Below are 9,460 nucleotides of genomic sequence, written 5' to 3' on the forward strand. Positions count from 1 at the left end.
CTGCATGATGCTGTTCCCCAGGGGAACTGAGGTACCTGCGCTTCATACTCCAGTCTTAAAATATGGAACATATAATTGTGTATTGTATACTCTAAGCCATGGAATCAATTTGTGATCATTTATTTCAGAGAAACAAAAGTTAAAATGTAGCAAATAAATCCTTTTCAAATATCCAAGTCAGCCCTTAAGCTGAGCCTGGCTAAACTTCAGGCACTAAACAAATATTCCTGCAGGCCAAATAATCCTCATTTAAATGGGAAAGAGAAGGTCACAAAGGACCTTCAGGCTGGGGTCAGAATGGCTGGAGAGCAGCCAGGAAGAAAGGGACCTGAAGGTGCTGGTATATAGTAGCTGAAGATGAGCCAGTAGTGTGCCCAGGTGGCCAAGAGAGCCAATGGCACCCGGGCCTGGATCAGGAACAGTGTGGCCAGTAGGACAAGGGAGGTTATTCTTCCCCTGTACTCAGCACTGGTCAGGCCACACCTTGAGTACTGTGTCCAGTTCTGGGCTCCTCAATTCAAGAGAGAGGTTGAGATACTGGAATGTGTCCAGAGGGGGGCAACAAAGCTGTTGAGGGGTCTGGAACACAAACCCTATGAGGAGAGGCTGAGGGAGCTAGGGATGTGCACCCTGCAGAAGAGGAGGCTCAGGGGTGACCTCATTGCTCTCTACAACTACATGAAGGGAGGCTGTAGCCAGGTGGGGGTTGGTCTCTTCTCCCAGGCAACCAGCAACAGAACAAGGGGACACAGTCTCAAGCTGTGCTAGGGGAGGTCTAGGCTGGATGTTAGGAGGAAATTGTTGTCAGAGAGAGTGATTGGCATTGGAATGGGCTGCCCAGGGAGGTGGTGGAGTCACTGTCCCTGGAGGTGTTCAAGCAAAGCCTGGATAAGGCACTTAGTGCCATGGTCTAGTTGACTGGCCAGGGCTGGGTGCTAAGTTGGAGTGGATGATCTTGGAGGTCTCTTCCAACCTGCTTGATTCTATGATTCTATGAATTTTATTTAAACTTGACAGAAAATCCAAAACAACCACAAAGTTTCCTAAACTGTTCTTCCCCTTTTTTTGATATTGGAAGCAGAGAGTGATGTAGTGACTGTATTAGACACCAAATAAAGACCAAGGAGGTGGTCAGTATAAAGGCAGCTTCTACAATGTCATGTACTACAGTCAGCACAAAACAAATCCAGGCTGGTGTGAAGAGTGGATTGAGAGCAGCTCTGAAGAGAGACTTGAAAATGTTGGTTGCTGAGAAGCTCCCCAGGAGCTAGCAGTGCCCTCATGCAGCCCAGAAGGTAGCCCTGTGCTGGGCTGCAGCCAAGAGGAGCATGGGCAGCAGGGCAGGAGAGGGGATTCTGCCTCTTGACTCTGCTCTGATTAGACCTCACCTCCAATTGCTGCCTCAAGTTCTGGTATCCCCAGCATAAAAAGGACACAGAAATGGTGGAGATAGTCCAGAGGAGGCCACAAAGATGATCCAAAGGGTGGAGCACCTCTGCTATGAGGACAGGCCGAGGGAGCTGGGGTTGTCCAGCCTAGAGAAGAGAAGGCTTCAATGGGACCTTAGAGATGACTTCCAATAGCTGAAGAGATGGTCCAGGAAGGTTGCAGAAAGACTTCTCATAAGGGAGTCTAGAAAAAGGACAAGGGGGAATGGTTTGAAGCTGAGGGAGAGCAGGGTTAGACTGGAGCTTAGGAAGAAATTCTTCAGTATGAGGGTGGTGAGATTCTGTGGTAAGTTGCCTAGAGAGGTTGTAGCTGCCTTCTCCCTGCAGGTGTTGAAGGCCAGGTTGGATGAGTCTAGCTGAGAGGTGTCCCTGCGCAAAGGCAGGGAGGTTGGAGCAGATGATCTCTAAGGTCCATTCCAACCTGAGCCATTCTGTGACTGATTCTCTGCCAATACAGTTTTTCTAGTAGCTAAGGATAAAAGCTCTTACAGTTTCCAATAGGGCATTATTAGTTAAGTTAAAGCCATTTAAATCTATAGACCAGGCATGAAGGACACTTATGCTTAAAAATTGTGGGGGGATTGTGTCCCCTTGTTCTGTTACTGGCTGCCTGGAAGAAGAGACCAACCCCCACCTGGCCACACACTCCCTTCAGGTAGTTGTAGACAGCAGAGTTGCCCAGACATCAAGTTGCCCAGAGCCCTGTTGAGCCTCACCTTGAATATCTTCAGTGATAGAGCCCAAACCACCTCCCTGGGCAACCTGTTGCAGTGTTCCACCACCCTCATAGTAAAGAATTTGTTCCTAACATCCAATCTAAATATGCTCTTCTCTAGTTTGAAGCCATTGCCCTTCAACCTGTCACTACAGGCTTTTCTAACAGTCTCTTTCCATCATTTTTGGCGGCTTCCTTCAGGTACTGGAAGACTGCTATTAGAATCATAGAATCATAGGTTAGAAGAGACCTCCAAGATCATCCAGTCCAACATACCACCAAAAGAACCAAAAACTTGCTGTACAAGGCCATCCCACGGGCGTTGGAAACCCAGCCTCCTCATAACCAATTCTGAGTTCCATGTTCAATTTCTAGGTTGTAAGTCAGGGATTTCTTCACCACAACCCTGCCAAGTTAGTCCTCATTTTGCATAGTCACTTACCAATGGTTATAACTGTGCCACTAAAATTACTGTTGTAGGAGTGGAATTCAGACAAACTGATTTTGCTGACTGTTAACAGTTAAGTATGTAAGTGGACCAGGAGATCATAGAATCATAGAATCAGTCAGGGTAGGAAGGGACCACAAGGATCATTAAATTCCAATCCCCCTGCCATGCCCAGGCACACCCTACACTACAGCAGGCTTCCCACAGCCTCATCCAGCCTGGCCACCTCCAGGCCTCAACCACCTCCCTGGGCAACCTATGCCAGGCTCTCACCACTCTCATGCTCAACAACTTCCTTCTCACATCCACTCTGAATCTCCCCACTTCCAGCTTTGCTCCATTCACCTTAGTCCTGTCTCTCCCTGAGAGCCTAAAAAGTCCCTCTCCAGCCCCCTTCAGATCCTGGAAGGCCACAGGAAGGTCACCTGGGAGCCTCCTCTTCTCCAGACTCAACAGCCCCAACTCTTTCAGTCTGTCCTCATAGCAAAGCTGCTGCAGCCCTCTGATCATCCTCATGGCCCTTCTCTGGATATGCTCCAGCATCTTCACATCCTTCTTGTAATGGGAGCTCCAGAACTGGATGCAGTGCTCCAGGTGGGGGGGTCTCAGCAGAGCAGAGGGGAAGAATCACCTCCCTCACCCTGCTGGCCACACTTTTCCTAATGTACTCCTGCTCAGCTGTGCTAGTTAGAAGCAAGCTGAAATGTTTTGGTAAAGGAACTTGATAACAGGCAGTGGAATGAAAACATGGTGTCTCCTTCTCTCACAGTTACGCTGAGAACTCTGGGAAGAAGAAGTAAATATTCTCCATTTTGTCTTCTTCTTCTGCCTTTGCCTTCAGACCTGGTCACATCTCATTAACCTTGCTCCCACTAACCTTGCTCCCTAACCTCTTGGCTGCACCTCTCTTCTTCCTGAGAACTGGGGTAAGGTTGAGAGGGGCCGGGGGAGGTGTTGGGGTGGTTTGAAAGCCCCTCCTGGGGACCTTGGTTTCTGGGAGGGGAGTTGTGCTTCTGTATTGTTTATCCTTTGTATATTTCTGTATATAATTGTATATAACTGTATATAATGTAAATAGCTGCTTGTAAATTCTGCTAGCTGTAAATAAATTGCTTCATCTATATTCCCAGGGCCCGTCTGAGTTAGCTGGGTACCTACAAGTGTGTGTGTGTGGGAGTAACCCCCAAACCATCACATCAGCTTGCAGTTCACTCCTTGTTTCTTGACTTCCAGCTAAAGGACAGTAACAAGCATCTCCAGACTTCTCTTTTCCAGGCTGAGCAAACCCAGCTTCTTCATCCTGTCCTCCTAGCAGAGGTGCTCCAGGGTGCTTAGCAGCAGCTGAAGATGAGGCCCTGGTGTTGTGCAGGACTGTCACTGATGTGTTATCAGAAACATCAATGCGTGCCACATAAGGATTAGACTGGGGACAATCATTTGAAAAGCAGAACCTTTGTCAAGCAACTGATGAGCCCAGATTTAAGACAAGCCATGTGTGGGGTTGGTGGCCAAGCCTAGGAAGTCTGCACCAGATCACTTTTGTATCCCTCCTACTTCCACATCCAGGCAGTGGCAGCTATTTCAAAAGCACTTCAGCTGTAGATTATTGCAATTTGTCCCCAGGGAAAGCCTACTTTTATATTTATGGCTTGTGTCTTGAATGGGAGATTTATGTCTCTTTAAAAAAAAAGAGCTTGATAAACATGTAGGGGTTTGGACAAGACACTCTCCAGTCCCTGGGGAGAAGTGTTTTGCAAAGCTCTGGAAGGGGTGATATGGGCCTCAGGCAGACTGTTTAGGGCTCAAGGCTGGAGGATACAGGAGGACTTTAGAGCAAAGTCACTTCAAGTTTGGCAGGCTTAAGACTAGAAAGAGAATAGTTTCCGTGGGGCTGTGAAATTCAGGTCTTCTACCGCCTTAAAGGGGAGTATTTCTTTCCAACTCTGGATAGTTTCTATGGGGCTGTGAAATTCAGGTCTTCTACCACCTTAAAGGGGAGTATCTCTTTCAAGCACTGGATAGTTTCCATGGGGTGTGTGAAATTCAGGTCTTCTACCTCCTTAAAGGGGAGTATCACTTTCAGACTCTGGTGGGATGGAGAAATTGTCCCACCCTTTTGGGAATGGTAGGAGTTTCAGTGCTGTACACCTGCTTGATCTTGACACACATAAGCCATGGGTTGGGAATGTATAAGTGGAAAAGTACTGAGTTAAGTGAAATAGAGGGCCGAAATGACCTTAGAGAATCAGAGAATCATAGAATCAAAGAATCAACCAGGTTGGAAGAGACCTCCAAGATCATGCAAGCCAACCTAGCACCCAGCCCTCTCCAGTCAACTAGACCATGGCACTAAGTGCTTCATCCAGCTTTTGCTTGAACACCTCCAGGGACAGTGACTCCACCACCTCCCTGGGCAGCCCATTCCAATGCCAATCACTCTCTCTGCCAAAAACTTCCTCCTAACATCCAGCCTATACTTCCCCTGCCACAACTTGAGACTGTGTCCCCTTGTTCTGTTGCCTGGGAGAAGAGACCAACCCCCACCTGGCTACAGCCTCCCTTCAGGTAGTTGTAGAGAGCAATGAGGTCACCCCTGAGCCTCCTCTTCTGCAGGCTGCACATCCCTAGCTCCCTCAGCCTCTCCTCATAAGGCCCCTCATCAGCTTCATTGCCCTTCTCTGGACACCTTCCAGCACCTCAACATCTCTCTTGAACTGAGGGACCCAGAACTGGATGTTGCAACAGATGAAACAATGTAAAACAGGAACTTGCAGTTTTTGTTAATCCTTGCTAAGGTACCAGGTCTGTCTTGAGGTCTGTCTTGATGACCAATTTGGATTTGACACGATCTTTAGCTTATATGTTGAGTGTATAACCAAGTGCTGAAGGTACAATAAGAGGAACTTAGCTTGCATCAAGCTGCTTCCCATCCCTTCATTGCGGCACCGCCCCCCCCCCCCCCCCCAAACAAAATTGGAACCACCAGATGACCTGAGAAGGTTTGGAAAAAAGCAAGCTAGATTTCCAAGCACATATACAAAACACAGATGCATGTATTCACAACTATATACAACTCAGAAATAAGACAGAAATTCAATCTTCCCCCTCTGGACAAAGAAAGCCCAGAAGGGGACATCTTCTCTCTGCCCAGACAGCAGAATATCAAGACCTCACCTGTTCAGGTTAGTATTTAGCCACACACAGAGGAGCAGTGGAGGAGATGGAAGGCTGAAGGAGAAGAGAACAAAGAGTGGGAAGTTGTTTATGCTTTGACTTTTTATCCCAATCAGTAAACCAAGGGATGATAGAGACTTTATCATAGTGATTAGATGTTGTGCTGAGGGATTTGGTTTAGTCAAGGACCTGTCAGTGTGAAACTAATGATTGGACTCAATGAGCTTGAAGGTCTTTTCCAATCTAAGAAATTCTGTGATTTTGTGATGTTGCGGAGAGCAGGATTAATTCGTGGCTGAGTCAAGAATTTATCAAAAATAGATATTTTTTATTTTTTCCCAAAAACCCGCCCCCACAACTATATATACAAAGATTAATTTCGTTTGATAAACAGGTTGAGTTGCATGAGAATTAATCTACAAGGATACCATCAATAATCTGACTATATTTGGAAGTCAGAGGTTGGAAAAGGACTCAGCTATTAATTAATAGCGGTTTCTTACTAAATTAAGCTAAGCCAAAAAACTCACTCAGGCTGGCTCGTGCGATCTGTCCTTCTCTTCCTTTCCAGCGGCTGCAGGAGTCGTTAAGGGTCGTTAGGCACACAAAGGTGTGCCTAACAGGAAAGCGAATCCTTGGTCTCTCTGCAGTCCAGGCACAGGGGAGTGTGTGAGCTCAGGCAGACACATACGTCCAGGCACAGGCAAAATCCAAAGCGGGAACCCCAAAGGCGGGAAGACCCCCAATATTTATAACCTTCGCTAGACAAAGGGCAGAGTTACCACACCTTAGGCGTGAAAGCGCACGGCCAATCCCAGCCTGGCTCCAGTGTGGGAACTCACGGGACAGTCCCTCCCTTCACGGGGCAGTCCTCCCCCCCTTCACGGCTGCAGGGCAGGCGAGGGGGGGGGGGAAACCAGGCGGCTTTTCCCCTTTCCCCCCAAAGTCCGGGCAGGAGAGGAATTTAGGGGTACAGGACTCCAGGACATGTGATCATTACTTTCCCTTTACAACCAATCCTCTAATTTATTTACATTCTACACTGAAGTTTTGAGAAAATCTTCACTTCTCTTACTGGAATTTTCTAACTTATTGGAGTTTTCCAATAAGAAACTTAAGCTACTTAACTACTTAAACTATTCCACAGACAGCATTTACTCCACTATAAATGGAGGACTGACAATGACCACACAGGTTCTCTGTGCTCCACAGAATTACAGGCATCGTAGAAGCCTCATAGAATCAACCAGCTTGGAAGAGACCTCCAAGCTCACCCAGTCCAACCTAGCACCCAGCCCTATCCAATCAACTAGACCATGTCACCAAGTGCCTCATCCAGTCTCCTCTTGAACACCTCCAGGGATGGCGACTCCACCATCTCCACCTTACAGAATTAACCAGGTTGGAAAAGGCCTTCTAGATCATCAAGTCTAAGCTATCTAATTAACCAAGCCACGGCAATAAGTGCCTCATCCAGTCTCATTTTAAACGCCTCCTTTTAAACACTTCCTACTGTACACCCAGCAATGTCCAGTAAGTTTGGCTCACAAGTCCTTTCCTCTCTGCCCTGCCAAACCCCATGTGCCTCTGTAAAGCATCAGAGCTGTCTCATCCACAGCTGACTGGACACGGATATGCCTCTGATCAATCCTCTAAATCTGCTTCTTCCTTGGGAAGCACTTGGCTAAGTAAAGATTTACTAGTGTGTCAGGGGAAAACAAGAAGACCCTCCTGATCCCATCCTCAATCTCATTAACTTTCTGCTTTCCCAAGTGCCCTGGTGGCTGCGGATTAACGAAGAGCTGTAATTGGTAAATGAAATTGATTACATAACTGTTTGAATCAGGCAAATTGTCTATGTCTAGAGAAAAGCTACAATTTTCTGCCATGCATAAATCAAGCACAGGGCTCTTAAAAGTACTATATAAGCCAAGAGCATTTCAAATTGGCTACAAAGTGCTGGACAAAGCACTTGGCAGAAGGAAGAGCATGGGCAAAAATTACCTTAGAAGCTCTTTTCTATCTCCAGTTCCTGTGATTCTATGAATTTTAATTCTGTGGTGCACATTTTCACTGCCACTTGCAAAGAGCTGTAGGAAATGGATTGCCATTTTCTAGTGTAGGCAGCTCTCTCCTGTCACCTGTGAGCTGTGAAGGTGCTTAAATGTTCCTGCAGAAATGTGGACATAAAACTGACTCCTTGTCTGAATAAAGGGCTCCACATTAGGGCATCGCAGAGAAAAAAGGCTGTCAGAGGTAATCCTGTTTTAACAGAAAACCAACCTCTGGCCTCTCTTTAGTAAAACAGTCTGAATGCTGCCACATTGCAAAGCTACTCAGTATCTTGGCATTTAATCATCTTGATACCTTCATATGTCTGGGTTTGAATTGCTGCAAAGTAAGGAAATCAGAAGGGAATCAATTCCTTAACCTACTTACGACATTGTTAATGGCTGTTTTACTACTGCCTAGCTTTCCATTTTCCTCCTTACTTAGAAGAGAAATGTGTTTCTGGGCTATATTTGGAAACAGGGAATCATTTTGATTCCTTGCTGTCCTTGTAGCAGCATTAATGTCACATCTTCTCTTCTCTACTGTCCTTAAGGAGGTCTACTGTCCTTTAGGGAGTGAGTGGTGAGGGCTTGAACAGGCTGCCCAGGGAGGTGGGGGAGTCACTATCCCTGGGAGTGTTTTAGAAACTAGAGATATGGAGCTTGAGGAAATGGTGGCCATGGTAGGTGGGTTATGAGTGCACTTATTGATCTTAAAGGCCTTTTCCAGCCTTAGTGATTCTATGATTTTTCTTTCCTTGTCTGCAAGGTTTAGGTAGTATTAGATGCATCCTAAAATATAAAACAACTTTAGATATAAAATCTCCTTATTCTCCAAGACTTCTAAAAACATCTAAGAAGGGTAGATGTCTTCAGATTTTAATCATTATTAGGAGTTTAAGTAACAGAAATGATGGGTCATTAGTCCATAAAGGTATCTACCCCATAGAATCAGAATTAACCAGGTTGGAAGAGACCTCCAAGATCATCCAGTCCAATCTCAGAAACAAATCAGTCCCCTATTTGTTCTACTAAGTCTCAGCTATGTCCCCCGGGCACCAAAGATTTAAAACCTGCCAGGATTCTCCCTTGTTCCAAACCCTGCCACCTTGTTCATACATCTGTTGAATGCTAGAGACAAGAGCCATCCACATACCAGGTCCTTAGCACCTGCAGGAACAAAGCCACTCATAGAATCATAGAATCAATCAGGTTGGAAGAGACCTCCAAGATCATCCAGGCCAACCCAGCACCCAGCCCTGCCCAATCAACTAGACCATGGCACTAAGTGCCTCATCTAGACTTTTCTTGAACACCTCCAGGGACGGCAACTCCACCACTTCCCTGGGCAGCCCATTCCAACGCCAATCACTCTCTCTGCCAACAATTTCCTCTTAAATCCAGCCTAGACCTCCCCTGCCACAACTTGAGACTGTGTCCCCTTGTTCTGTTGCCTGGGAGAAGAGACCAACCCCCACCTGGCTACAATCTCCCTTCAGGTAGTTGTAGACAGCAATGAGGTCATCTCTGAGCCTCCTCTTCTGCAGGCTGCACACCCCCAGCTCCCTCAGCCTCTCCTCACAGGACTGTGCTCCAGGCCCCTCACCAGCTTTGTCGCCCTTCT

This window comes from Pogoniulus pusillus, chromosome 4 (genome assembly GCF_015220805.1).
Source record: "Pogoniulus pusillus isolate bPogPus1 chromosome 4, bPogPus1.pri, whole genome shotgun sequence".
NCBI classification, from domain to species: domain Eukaryota; kingdom Metazoa; phylum Chordata; class Aves; order Piciformes; family Lybiidae; genus Pogoniulus; species Pogoniulus pusillus.